Below are 12320 nucleotides of genomic sequence, written 5' to 3'. Positions count from 1 at the left end.
AACCTGAACGGCCCCTGAGGCCACCCCCAGTTTTGGCAGTAGCCCTGGATACCAACCCGCAGCCTAAGTGCCCTCTCGGCTCAGGCCTGGGTAGCTCGCACCTGAGCCAGCAGATCAGGCCTGCTATGCCCCTAGGCCCTAATCCTAACCCTAAATTGAGTTTTCAGACATCCCTCCCCATATGCCACCCTCCAATCCCTACAACTGGGTACCATGGAGGCAGAGAACACAGAACTCCTCCTGCTCCTCAGAAGGAAACCTTGCTATGTGGGACCCAGCAAACCCTCAGACGTAGAAAAACCTAGAGGCACCATTAAGGCAGCCAACACCATCGGCACTCTGTGGACACACACCCGTACCCTGCTGGTCAGCCTGAAAACCCCTTGTCAACTCGACCCCTGGAGATCTGACCTTCAGCACCCATAGAGCAGGCATGCCATGTCCCTAGGCCCTAACCCTAAGTTGGTTTTCAGGCATCCATCCCCAGAAGTCTGGACTCGAATCCCTCCATACTGGGGACCCCTGAGCCACAAAACCGGACTCCAGCTCCTGTCCAGAAGGAAACCTTGCTACTTGGAGCTGTGCAAACCTTTCAGAGTGGAAGAAACATGAATGGCCCCCTCAGGCCACCCCCACCTTTAGCTGTCCCCAGTGACACTATCTCGAGCCTGAGACATAGCCTGACAGCTGCCGTAAACACAGACCCCCGGGAACTCGCCTCAGCATCTGGACATCGGGCCTGCCATGGCCTAGGCCCTGACCCTAACACTAGCTTGTGTTTTTAGACGTCTGTCCCAGAGTTCTGGCTCTCCAGATCTCCAGATTTTGGACCCCAGAGCCACACCACAGGACTGCTCCTGCCCCCAGAAGGAAACAATGCCATTTGGAGCTGCATTAAACCTTCAGAATTGATGAAACTGGCACGGTGCCCGAGGCCTCCCCAACTTTTCAAGGCCGCTCTGGACACCATCCCGCAGCCTGAAACTCAGCCTGAGCCCTGCCCTCACCTCAGCCCCCACCCACACCCTGGTAGGTCACCCCAGAGACAAAAGATCAGGCATTCCATGCCCCTAGGCCCTAATTCTAACCCTTGGCTGGGTTTTCAGACATCCATCCCCAGATGCCTGGTCTTAATACCTTCCACGTGGGGGACCCCTGATCCATGAGACAGAAGTCCTCCTGCACCCCAGAAGGAAACCTTGCTCTTTGGAGCAGCGCAAAATCCTCAGAGCTGGAAAAACCTGCATACCCCTTAAGGCCACCACCGCCATCAGTGCCCCCTGGACACAAACCCGCAGGCAAACACAGCCTGACAACCCCATGTCAACTCAGCACCCCATGGAGCTGGCCTCAGCAGATCAGGCCTGCCATGCCCCTAGGCCCTAATCCTAACCCTACTTTGGATTATCAGGCATCAGTACCCAGAGGCCTGGCCACGAATCCCTCTGTATTGGGGACCACGGAGGCAGAAAACAGAACTCCTCCTGCCTCTGAGAAGGAAAACTTGCTATTTGGGGCTCAGCAAATCCTCAGACCTGGAAAAACCTGCATGCCCCATTAAGGCAGCCAACAGACCATCGGTGCCCCCCTAGACACATACCTGCACCCTGACATTCACTTGACAACAACCTGTCACCTCAACCCCCTGGGGATCTGGCCTCAGCCCCCCACAGATCAGGCATGCCATGTCCCTAGGCCTTAACCCTAACCCTAGGTTGGGTTTTCAGGCATCCATCCCCAGATGCCTTGACTAGAATCCCTCATACATGGGACCCCTGAGACACAAACTGGACTCTTCCTCCCCTCCAGAAGGAAACCTTGCCAGACAGAGCTGCACAAAACCCTCAGAGCAGAAAAATCTAGATGGCCCCCTCAGGCTGACCCCACATTCAGCTTCCCCCATGGACACAAATTCAAGCCTGAGCCATAGCCTGACACCCTCCCTAAACACAGACCCCAGGGAACTCGCCTCAGCATCTGCACATTGGGTCTGCCATGCTCTAGGCCCTAACCCTAGTTTGGTTTTTCAGGCATCCATCCTCGGAGGCCTGGGCTCAAATCCCTGCTTATTGGGGACCCAAAGCCACAAAACTGGACCCCTCCTCCCTCCAGAAGGAAACCTTACTATTTGGAGCTGTGCAAACCCCTCAGAGTGGGAGAAACCTGCATGGCCCACTCAGGTCACCACCACATTACAGGCTCCCATGGACACATTCTCGAACCTGAGACACAGCCTCACACCAACCCTAAACTCAGACCCCTGGGAGCTCCCCTCAGCGTATGCACATCAGGCCTCCATGACCTAGGCCCTAATCCTAGCTTGCATTTTCAGACTTCAGTCCCCAGAGTCCTGACCCACAAGAATTCCTGACTGGGGACCCACACCAATGAACTGCTCCTGCCCCCCAGAAGGAAACCATGCCATCTGGAGTGCACTAAACCCTCAGAGTAGGAGACAGCTCATGGCCCCCAATGCTTCCCACACTTTTCAAGGCCGCCATATACACAGTCCCTCAGTGTGAAACTCAGCCAGAGCACCGCTCTCAACTCAGACCACCCCCGCACCATCAAGGACTTCACCCCAGAGCCAAAAGATCAGGACTGCCATCCCCCTAGGTTAGGGTTATGGTTAGGCCTGGCCTTGAATCCCTCAATATTGGGGACCATGGAGGCAGAAAACAGAGCTCCTCCTGCACATCAGAAGGAAAACCTGCTATTTGGGGCTCGGCAAACACTCAGATCTGGAAAACCCTTCATTCCCACTAAGACAGCCAACATCATCAGTGCCCCCCTGGAAACACCTGAACCCTGACATTCAGCCTGACAATCCAGTCACCTCAGCCCCCTGGAGATAGCCCCCTAATCCTATCGCTACATTGGTTTTTCAGGCATTCATCCCTAGAGGCCTGGACTCAAATCCCTGCATATTGGGGACTGCTGTGTCTCAAAACCAGAATCCTCCTCCCCTCCAGAAGGAAACCTTACATTTTAGAGCTGCACAAACCCCTCAGAGTGGGAGAAACCTGCATGGCCCTCTCAGGTCACAGCCACATTCTGGGTTCCCATGGATACAAACTCGGGCCTGAGACACAGCCTGACACCCGCCCTAAACTCAGACCTGGGGGAGATCCCCTCAGCACCAGTGCATCAGTCCTCCATGCCCTAGGCCCTAACCCTACCCAGATGTCGCGTCCGGTGCGACAAATCGACCAGGAACATGAGGGTAAGAGGATGGTGAAAAGAAATTAAGAGACAAAGAGATGGGGGCAGGAGGAGCACCAAGGACGATGTCCAGTAGTGCCATTTTATTCAAGGCTGTGAGGCATTTTATAGCTAACAGAAACAATCATAAGAAAAGTGTCTATTTTTAGCTGATTACTAAAGAGTTTGCAACAAGCACAGAAAATCCTTCAAGCTTTCCCATTATCTATTTCCTAGACATCAATAGCAGACCTTCTAGCGCCAGATGTACTGACTTCAAGGCCACTCAAGACATAGTTTATGTAAGCACAGCTCAGTCTTACAGTGGTGTAGTCTATAGCCTGTGCAAGGACAGCAAGGACCAGCCAAGAATTTCTGACCCCGGCCAAATCGTCTCTATCTGACTAGCAAATGTGTGGGAAGTCACGTAGGCGAGTGCACAACACCTAGCACAGACCCTTTCTCAGTGCTACTCGACTTTATCGACCTAAGCCTTTTGTTCGGCTATTCAGCCTTTAAAGGAGGCACAAGTCAGGGCCTGGTTTGGTTCTCGTCTCAAGCCTTACTGTGGCCTCCCACACCCAGAGCTTGCATTTTCAGATTTCTGTCCCCAGAGTCTTGACCCCCAAGAACTCCAGATTGGGAACCCCAGAGCCACACCACAGGACTGCTCCTGCCCCTCAGAAGGAAACTGTGCCATTTGGAGCTGCACAAAACCCTGGGAGTAGGAGAAAACTGCATGGCCCCCGAGGACTCCCACACTTTTCATGGCCACCCTGGACAAAAGTCAGCCTGAACCCTGCCCTCAACTCAGTTCCCTCTGACATCCTGGGAGCTTGCCCCAAAGCCAAAAGATCATGCCTGCCATGCCCCTAGGCCCTAACCCTAACCCTTGTTGGGTTTTCAGGCTTATGTCCCAGAGACCTGGCCCTCAAGCTCTCCATATTCAGGATCCCTGAACCATACCACAGGAATCTGCCTGACTCCCAGAAGGAAACTGTGCCATTTGAAGCTGCGCATTACCCAAAGATCAGGAGAAACCTGCATGCCCCTCTATGGCCACCTCCACATTCAGCAGCTGCCCTGGACACAAACCTGCAGCCTAATACTCATCCTGACTCACCCCTTCAACCTACCCCCCTGGGAGCTTGCCTGTGGCAGCAGATCAGGTCACAATATCCCTAGGTCTTACCCCCTAATGGTAATTTGGGTCCCCTGGCTTCTGTACTGAGGCCTGGCACCCAAGCCTTCTTCTTCTGAAAGCTTTCTGGAAAATGGAACTGTAAGGAAAACTTCCAAATCCTTTTGATTAAGCCAGCATAACCTTGAACCAAAAAGCAGACAAAGATCCCACCCAAAGGGAGAATTATGGACCACTATCCCTAATGAATATGGATGCAAAAATTCTCACCAACATACTAGCCAACAGGACTCAACAGTACATTAAAAGGATGATTCACCACGACCAAATCGAATTTATACCTGGGCTGCAACAGTGGTTCAACAACTGCATATCAATCCATGGATCCACTACCTTTATAGAAGAAAGAACATAAACCATAGCATCCTCTCAATAGATGCAGAAAAAGCATTTGACAAATTAAAACATCCTTTCTTTTTGTTTTTTTTTAACTATGTTAAATGTTACATCTTTTATTTTTTTTAATAATTTTTTAATTTTTTAAATAAACATATAATGTATTATTAGCCCCAGGGGTGCAAGTCTATGAATCGCCAGGTTTACACACTTTACAGCACTCACCATAACACATACTCTCCCCAGTGTCCATAACCCCACCACCCTCTCCCTACCCCCCACCCCTGGCAACCCTCAGTTTGTTTTGTGAGATTAAGAGTCTCCTATGGTTTGTCTCCCTCCTGATCGCATCTTGTTTCATTTACTCTTTTCCTACCCCCCAAACCCCCCACATTGCATCTCCACTTCCTCCTATCAGGGAGATCATATGATAGCTGTCTTTCTCCGATTGACTTATTTCGCTAAGCATAATACCCTTGAGTTCCATCCACATCATCGCAAATGGTAAGATTTCATTTCTTTTGAAAAGCATCCTTTCTTGATCAAAACTCTTCACTGTGGAGGGATAGATGGTACACACCTCCACATCATAAAAGCCATCTATGGGATGCGCCAATCCACCAGAGCCTGAGACACGTGTGCAACCCTCAGCCTCCCCTGAGAGAGGTGCACGCAAGCCCGATGCTCTTAGACCCAGAAAGACCAGGCACCCCCAGCCCGGGCCAGCGGGAAAATCTCAGTGTGTGATCGCTGCTTGGAACCTCTCTGGCGGTCTGGAGCTGCCCAGACAGCCACCGCTGCTGTGGTTTTGGGTACAAGCAGAAGATCCTGCGTCCCCAGGGACCGCGACTCAGAACCTGCTCTGCCAGCGGCCAAGGGGGAATTCACTTGGGCTCTGCAGCATCCACAGGAGAGCAGACTGAGGCTTCTCTCTGAGAGGCGGGTCAGGGTGCAGTTTGCTTTCCTCTAAACCTACAAAAACCATCAAAAGTGGTCAAGTGAACAAACATAAAAACCTCCAGAGAACAAAAGCCTGAAAAAACCGGTTTCCTCAGAGCCCACCCCCTTGAGGGGGGCGGGAGGACTTAACTCAGGGAACATCATTGACTGAAAACCCACGTGGCGGGACCCTCCTCCAGAAAACCAACCAGGAAAGAGGGGGAAAAAAAAAGACTACAAGAGAACCACCACCACTACTTCATAGGAGAACTTTTGTTTTTAATTTGTTCCCACTATTCTGGCTCATTTTTTTTTATATAGATAATTTTTTAAACTATTTATCATCACAGTGAGATGTCCAGTACATCAAATTCCATAATAACCTTCTAACCTGAACTTTTTGATACATACACCTGTGTTTTTCTTTTGCATTTCTATTTTTTATATTTCTTTTTTTTTTAATTTTAGTTTAGTTTAGTCTAGTTTATTCCTTCTTTATTTTTATTTTCTAATATTCATATATAGTTAAACTTCAAGGTAATCCCCTTTCCCCAATCAATGCTACCCCTATAGGTAAACCAATTTTTAATCCCCCTTTATCTTAGAAAAGTTGAGTCCTTTAACAAAGATATCAAGATACATCCAGGAAGAATCAAAACAACCTTCCTTGCCCACACTTAGAATTTATAACCACTCTCCCATCTTTTTCTTCCACCAGTGTTTCTGTGTTTTTGTGTTTGTCCTGATAGTATATAAATCTTACACTTGGGGTTCTTTTTGACGAGGTTCTTCCTTTATTTGCTTATATATATATTTTTTTTTTCTCTTGTTATATACTTTTATCAGTCTTTTTGTTTGTCCGTTTTTGTTTGTGTACTTCACAAATCTTACCTCGGGGCCCATTTGGGCTGAACCTTCTCTTTTTTCTTCCCTTTCTTTCCTGTCTCTCTCTCTCTCTCTTTTATTCTCTTTTCTTTTTTCTCTCATTTGGGTGGGGAATGCTGATTGCTCAGAAGCGTTCCGGGGTGCACCTTGACTGCACCACGGTCGATACATCCAGCTACATCCATTCAGCCATCTCTCACCAAAATCACTAGGAGGAATGCCCAACAGAAGAAAAATACAGAGGATGGGCCTTCTGCAACAGAGCTAACAGCTATCAATATAGACAATATGTCAGAAATAGAATTCAGGCTAACAATTATCCAGGCAATAGCTAGGTTGGAGAAAGCCATGGATGACCAAACGGAATTGATTAGGGTCAAGCTGAAAACAACCAGACAGGATGTTCACAATGTTAGGGCAGAGCTGAAAGCTACAAGGGATGAGGTTCACAATGCTCTCAATGAGCTCCAATCTAATCTAAATTCTCTCAAAGCTAGGGTAACTGAGACAGAAGATAGAATTAGTGATCTGGAGGACAAACAGATAGAGAGAAAGGATCAGGAGGAAGCCTGGAACAAACAGCTTAGAAGCCACGAAAACAGAATCAGGGAAATAAATGATGCCATAAAACATTCCAACATCAGAATTATTAGAATCCCTGAAGGGGAGGAGAAAGAAAGAAGTCTAGAAGATATAGTGGACCAAGTTCTTCATGAAAATTTTCCCAATCTCGCGAATGGAAGCAGCTTTCATGTACTTGAGGCCGAACGGTCTCCACACAAGATTATAGATTTCAGAAAAACATCAAGGCACCTGATAGTCAAATTGAGGAATCATAATTGTAGATATAATCTCTTGAAAGCCACTAGGACAAAGAAGCTCCTTACTTACAGAGGAAAGCCCATCAGAATAACGTCAGACCTGTCCACAGAGACCTGGCAAGCCAGAAAGGGCTGGCAAGATATATTCGGGGCACTAAATGAGAAGAACAAGCAGCCAAGAATACTTTATCCAGCAAGACTGACATTCAAAATGGATGGAGAGATAAAGAGTTTCCAAGACCGGCAAGGCTTAAAAGACCATGCAACCACCAAGCCGACATTGCAAGAAATATTAAGGGGGGTTCTATAAAAGAGGAAAAATCCTAAGAATAGCATTGAACAGAAATATAGAGACAATCTACAAAAAGAAAGACTTCAAAGGTAACACGATGTCAATAAAAACGTATCTATCAATAATCACTCTCAATGTGAATGGCCTAAATGCGCCCATAAAACGGCACAGGGTTGGGACGCCTGGGTGGCTCAGTTGGTTAAGCAGCTGCCTTCGGCTCAGGTCATGATCCCGGCGTCCTGGGATCGAGTCCCACATCGGGCTCCTTGCTTGGCGGGGAGCCTGCTTCTCCCTCTGCCTCTGCCTGCCATTCTGTCTGCCTGTGCTCGCTCGCTCTCCTCTCTCTCTCTGACAAATAAATAAAATCTTTAAAAAAAAAAAACAAAAAACAAAAAAAAAAACGGCACAGGGTTGCAGATTGGATAAAACGACAGGACCCATCCATATGTTGTCTACAAGACCCATTTTGGGTTTTTTTGTGTTTTTTTTTAAAGATTTTATTTATTTATTTGACAGAGAGAGATCACAAGTAGGCAGAGAGGCAGGCAGAGAGAGAGAGAGAGAGAGGGAAGCAGGCTCCCTGCCGAGCAGAGAGCCCGATGTGGGACTCAATCCCAGGACCCTGAGATCATGACCTGAGCCGAAGGCAGCGGCTTAACCCACTGAGCCACCCAGGCGCCCTACAAGACCCATTTTGAACCTAAAGATACACCCAGATTGAAAGTGAAGGGATGGAGAAGCATCTTTCATGCCAATGGGCCTCAAAAGAAGGCCAGGGTAGCGATTCTCATATCAGACAAATTAGATTTTAAACTAAAGACTGTAGTCAGAGATACAGAAGGACACTACATCATTCTTACAGGAACTATCCACCAAGATGATCTAACAATTGTAAATATCTATGCCCCCAATATGGGAGCAGCCAATTACATAAGAAAACTGTTAATCAAGATAAAGAGTCATTGATATGAATACACTAATAGTAGGAGATCTTAACACACCTCTCTCAGAAACAGACAGATCATCGAAGCAGAAAATCAATAAAGAAATAAGAGCATTGAATGACACATTGGACCAGATGGACCTCACAGATATATACAGAACATTCCACCCTAAAACAACAGAATACCCATTCTTCTCAAGTGCACATGGAACCTTCTCAAGAATAGACCACATACTGGGTCACAAATAAGGACTCAACTGATACCAAAAGACTGAGATTATTCCCTGCACATTCTCAGATCACAATGCTTTGAAACTGGAGCTCAATCACAAGGAAAAGTTCAGAAGGAACTCAAATACCTGGAAGCTAAAGACCACCTTGCTTAAGAATGCTTGGATCAACCAGGAGATCAAAGAAGAACTGAAAGAATTCATGGAAACCAATGAGAATGAAGACACTTCAGTCCAAAACCTATGGGATACAGCAAAGGCGGCCCTAAGGGGGAAATACATAGCCATCCAAGCCTCCCTCAAAAAAACTGAAAAATCCAGAACACACCAGCTGTCTCTACACCTTAAAGAACTGGAGAATCAACAACAAATCAAACCAACTCCACACATAAGAAGGGAAATGATCAATATTAGAACTGAGATCAATGAGGCAGAAACCAGAGATACAGTAGAACGTATCAATGAAACTAGAAGCTGGTTTTTTGAAAGAATCAATAAGATCGATAAACCACTGGCCACACTAATACAAAAGAAAAGAGAGAAAGCCCAAATTAATAAAATTATAAATGAAAAGGGAGAGGTCACAACTAACACCAAGGAAGTAGAAACAATCATCAGAAGTTATTATCAACAGTTATATGCCAATAAGCTAAGCAACCTAGATGAAATGGATGCATTCCTGGAAAACTATAAACTCCCAAAATTGAACCATGAAGAAATTGACAACCTGAATAGACTGATATCTAGTAAGATATCGGTCTATTATCTAGTAAGATATCGGTCTATTCAGGTTGAGTAAGAGATTGAAGCAGTGATCAAAAACCTCCCAAAAAACAAGAGCCCAAGACCTGATGGATTCCTTGGGGAATTCCACCAAACCTTCAAAGAAGAAATAACACCAATTCTCCTGAAGCTGTTTCAAAAAATTGAAGCAGAAGGAAAATTTCCAGACTCTTTCTATGAAGCCAGCATTACCCTGATCCCCAAACCAGGCAAAGACCCTATCAAAAAGGAGAATTTCAGATCAATATCACTGATGAATATGGATGCTAAGATTCTCAACAAGATCCTAGCAAACAGGATCCAACAGCACATTAAAAAGATTATCCACCATGACCAGGTGGGATTCATTCCTGGGCTACAAGGATGGTTCAACATTCGCAAATCAATCAATGTGATAGAACAAATTAATAAGAGAAGAGAGAAGAACCACATGGTCCTCTCAATTGATGCAGAAAAAGCATTTGACAAAATCCAGCATCCATTCCTGATTAAAACACTTCAAAGTATAGGGTAGAGGGAACATTACTGAACTTCATAAAATCTATCTATGAGAGACCCACAGCAAATATCATCCTCAATGGGAAAAAGCTTGCAGCTTTCCCGTTGAGATCAGGAACATGACAAGGATGCCCACTCTCACCACTCTTGTTCAACATATTATTAGAAGTCCTAGCAACAGCAATCAGACAACAAAGAGAAATAAAAGGTATCCAAATTGGCAATGAAGAAGTCAAACTTTCTCTCTTCACAGATGACATGATTCTTTATATGGAAGACCCAAAAGACTCCACCCCCAAACTACTAGAACTCATACAACAATTCAGCAACGTGGCAGGATACAAAGTCAATGCACAGAAATCAGTGGCTTTCTTATACACTAACAATGAAAATACAGAAAGGGAAATTAGAGAATCAATTCCATTTACTATAGCACCAAGAACCATAAGATACCTGGGAATAAACCTAACCAAAGAGATAAAGGATCTGTACTCAAGGAACTACAGAACACTCATGAAAGAAATTGAAGAAGACACAAAAAGATGGAAGACCATTCCATGCTCTTGGATTGGAAGAATAAACATTGTTAAAATGTCTATACTGCCTAAGCAATCTATACTTTTAATGCCATTCCAATCAAAATTCCACCAGTATTTTTCAAAGAGCTGGAGCAAATAATCCAAAAATTTGTATGGAATCAGAAGAGACCCCGAATCGCTAAGGAAATGTTGAAAAACAAAAATAAAACTGGGGGCATCACGTTACCTGATTTCAAGCTTTACTACAAAGCTGTGATCACCAAGACAGCATGGTACTGGCATAAAAACAGACACATAGACCAGTGGAATAGAGTAGAGAACCCAGATATGGACCCTCAACTCTATGGTCAAATAATCTTCAACAAAACAGAAAAAAATATACAGCGGAAAAAAGACAATCTCTTCAAAAAATGGTGCTGGGAAAACTGGACAGCTATATGTAGAAGAATGAAACTCGACATTCTCTTACACCGTACACAAAAATAAACTCAAAATGGATAAAAGACCTCAACGTGAGACAGGAATCCATCAGAATCCTAGAGGAGAATATAGGCAGTAACCTCTTCGATATCAGCCACAGCAACTTCTTTCAAGATATGTCTCTAAAGGCAAAGGAAACAAAAGTGAAAATGAACTTCTGGGACTTCATCAAAATCAAAAGCTTCTGCACAGCAAAGGAAACAATCAACAAAACAAAGAGGCAACCCACGGAATGGGAGAAGATATTTGCAAATGACAGTACAGAAAAAAGGTTGATATCCAGGATCTATAAAGAACTCCTCAAACTCAACACACACAAAACAGATAATCACATCAAAAAATGGGCAGAAGATATGAACAGATACTTCTCCAATGAAGACATATAAATGGCTATCAGACACATAAAAAATGTTCATCATCACTAGCCATCAGGGAGATTCAAATTAAAACCACATTGAGATACCACCTTACACCAGTTAGAATGGCCAAAATTAGCAAGACAGGAAACAACATGTATTGGAGGGAATGTGGAGAAAGGGGAACCCTCTTACACTGTTGGTGGGAATGCAAGTTGGTGCAGCCACTTTGGAGAACAGTGTGGAGATTCCTCAAGGAATTAAAAATAGAGCTTCCCTATGACCCTGCCATTGCACTACTGGGTATTTACCCCAAAGATACAGATGTAGTGAAAAGAAGGGCCATCTGTACCCCAATGTTTATAGCAGCAATGGCCACGGTTGCCAAACTGTGGAAAGAACCAAGATGCCCTTCAATGGACGAATGGATAAGGAAGATGTGGTCCATATACACATGGAGTATATGATGGAGTATTATGCCTCCATCAGAAAGGATGAATACCCAACTTTTGTAGCAACATAGACGGGACTGGAAGTGATTATGCTAAGTGAAATAAGTCAAGCAGAGAAAGTCAATTATCATATGGTTTCACTTATTTGTGGAGCATAACAAATAACATGGAGGACAAGGGGAGATGGAGAGGAGAAGGGAGTTGAGGGAAATTGGAAGGGGAGGTGAACCATGAGAGACTATGGACTATGAAAAACAATCTGAGGGTTTTGAAGGGGCGGGGGGGGGTTGGGGGAACCAGGTGGTGGGTATTGGAGAGGGCACGGATTGCATGGAGCACTGGGTTTGGTGCAAAAACAATGAAA

This window comes from Lutra lutra, chromosome 6, assembly GCF_902655055.1.
Source record: "Lutra lutra chromosome 6, mLutLut1.2, whole genome shotgun sequence".
Taxonomy (NCBI): domain Eukaryota; kingdom Metazoa; phylum Chordata; class Mammalia; order Carnivora; family Mustelidae; genus Lutra; species Lutra lutra.
The sequence above is the reverse complement of the archived record's forward strand: the minus strand, read 5'-3'. Positions refer to the sequence as shown.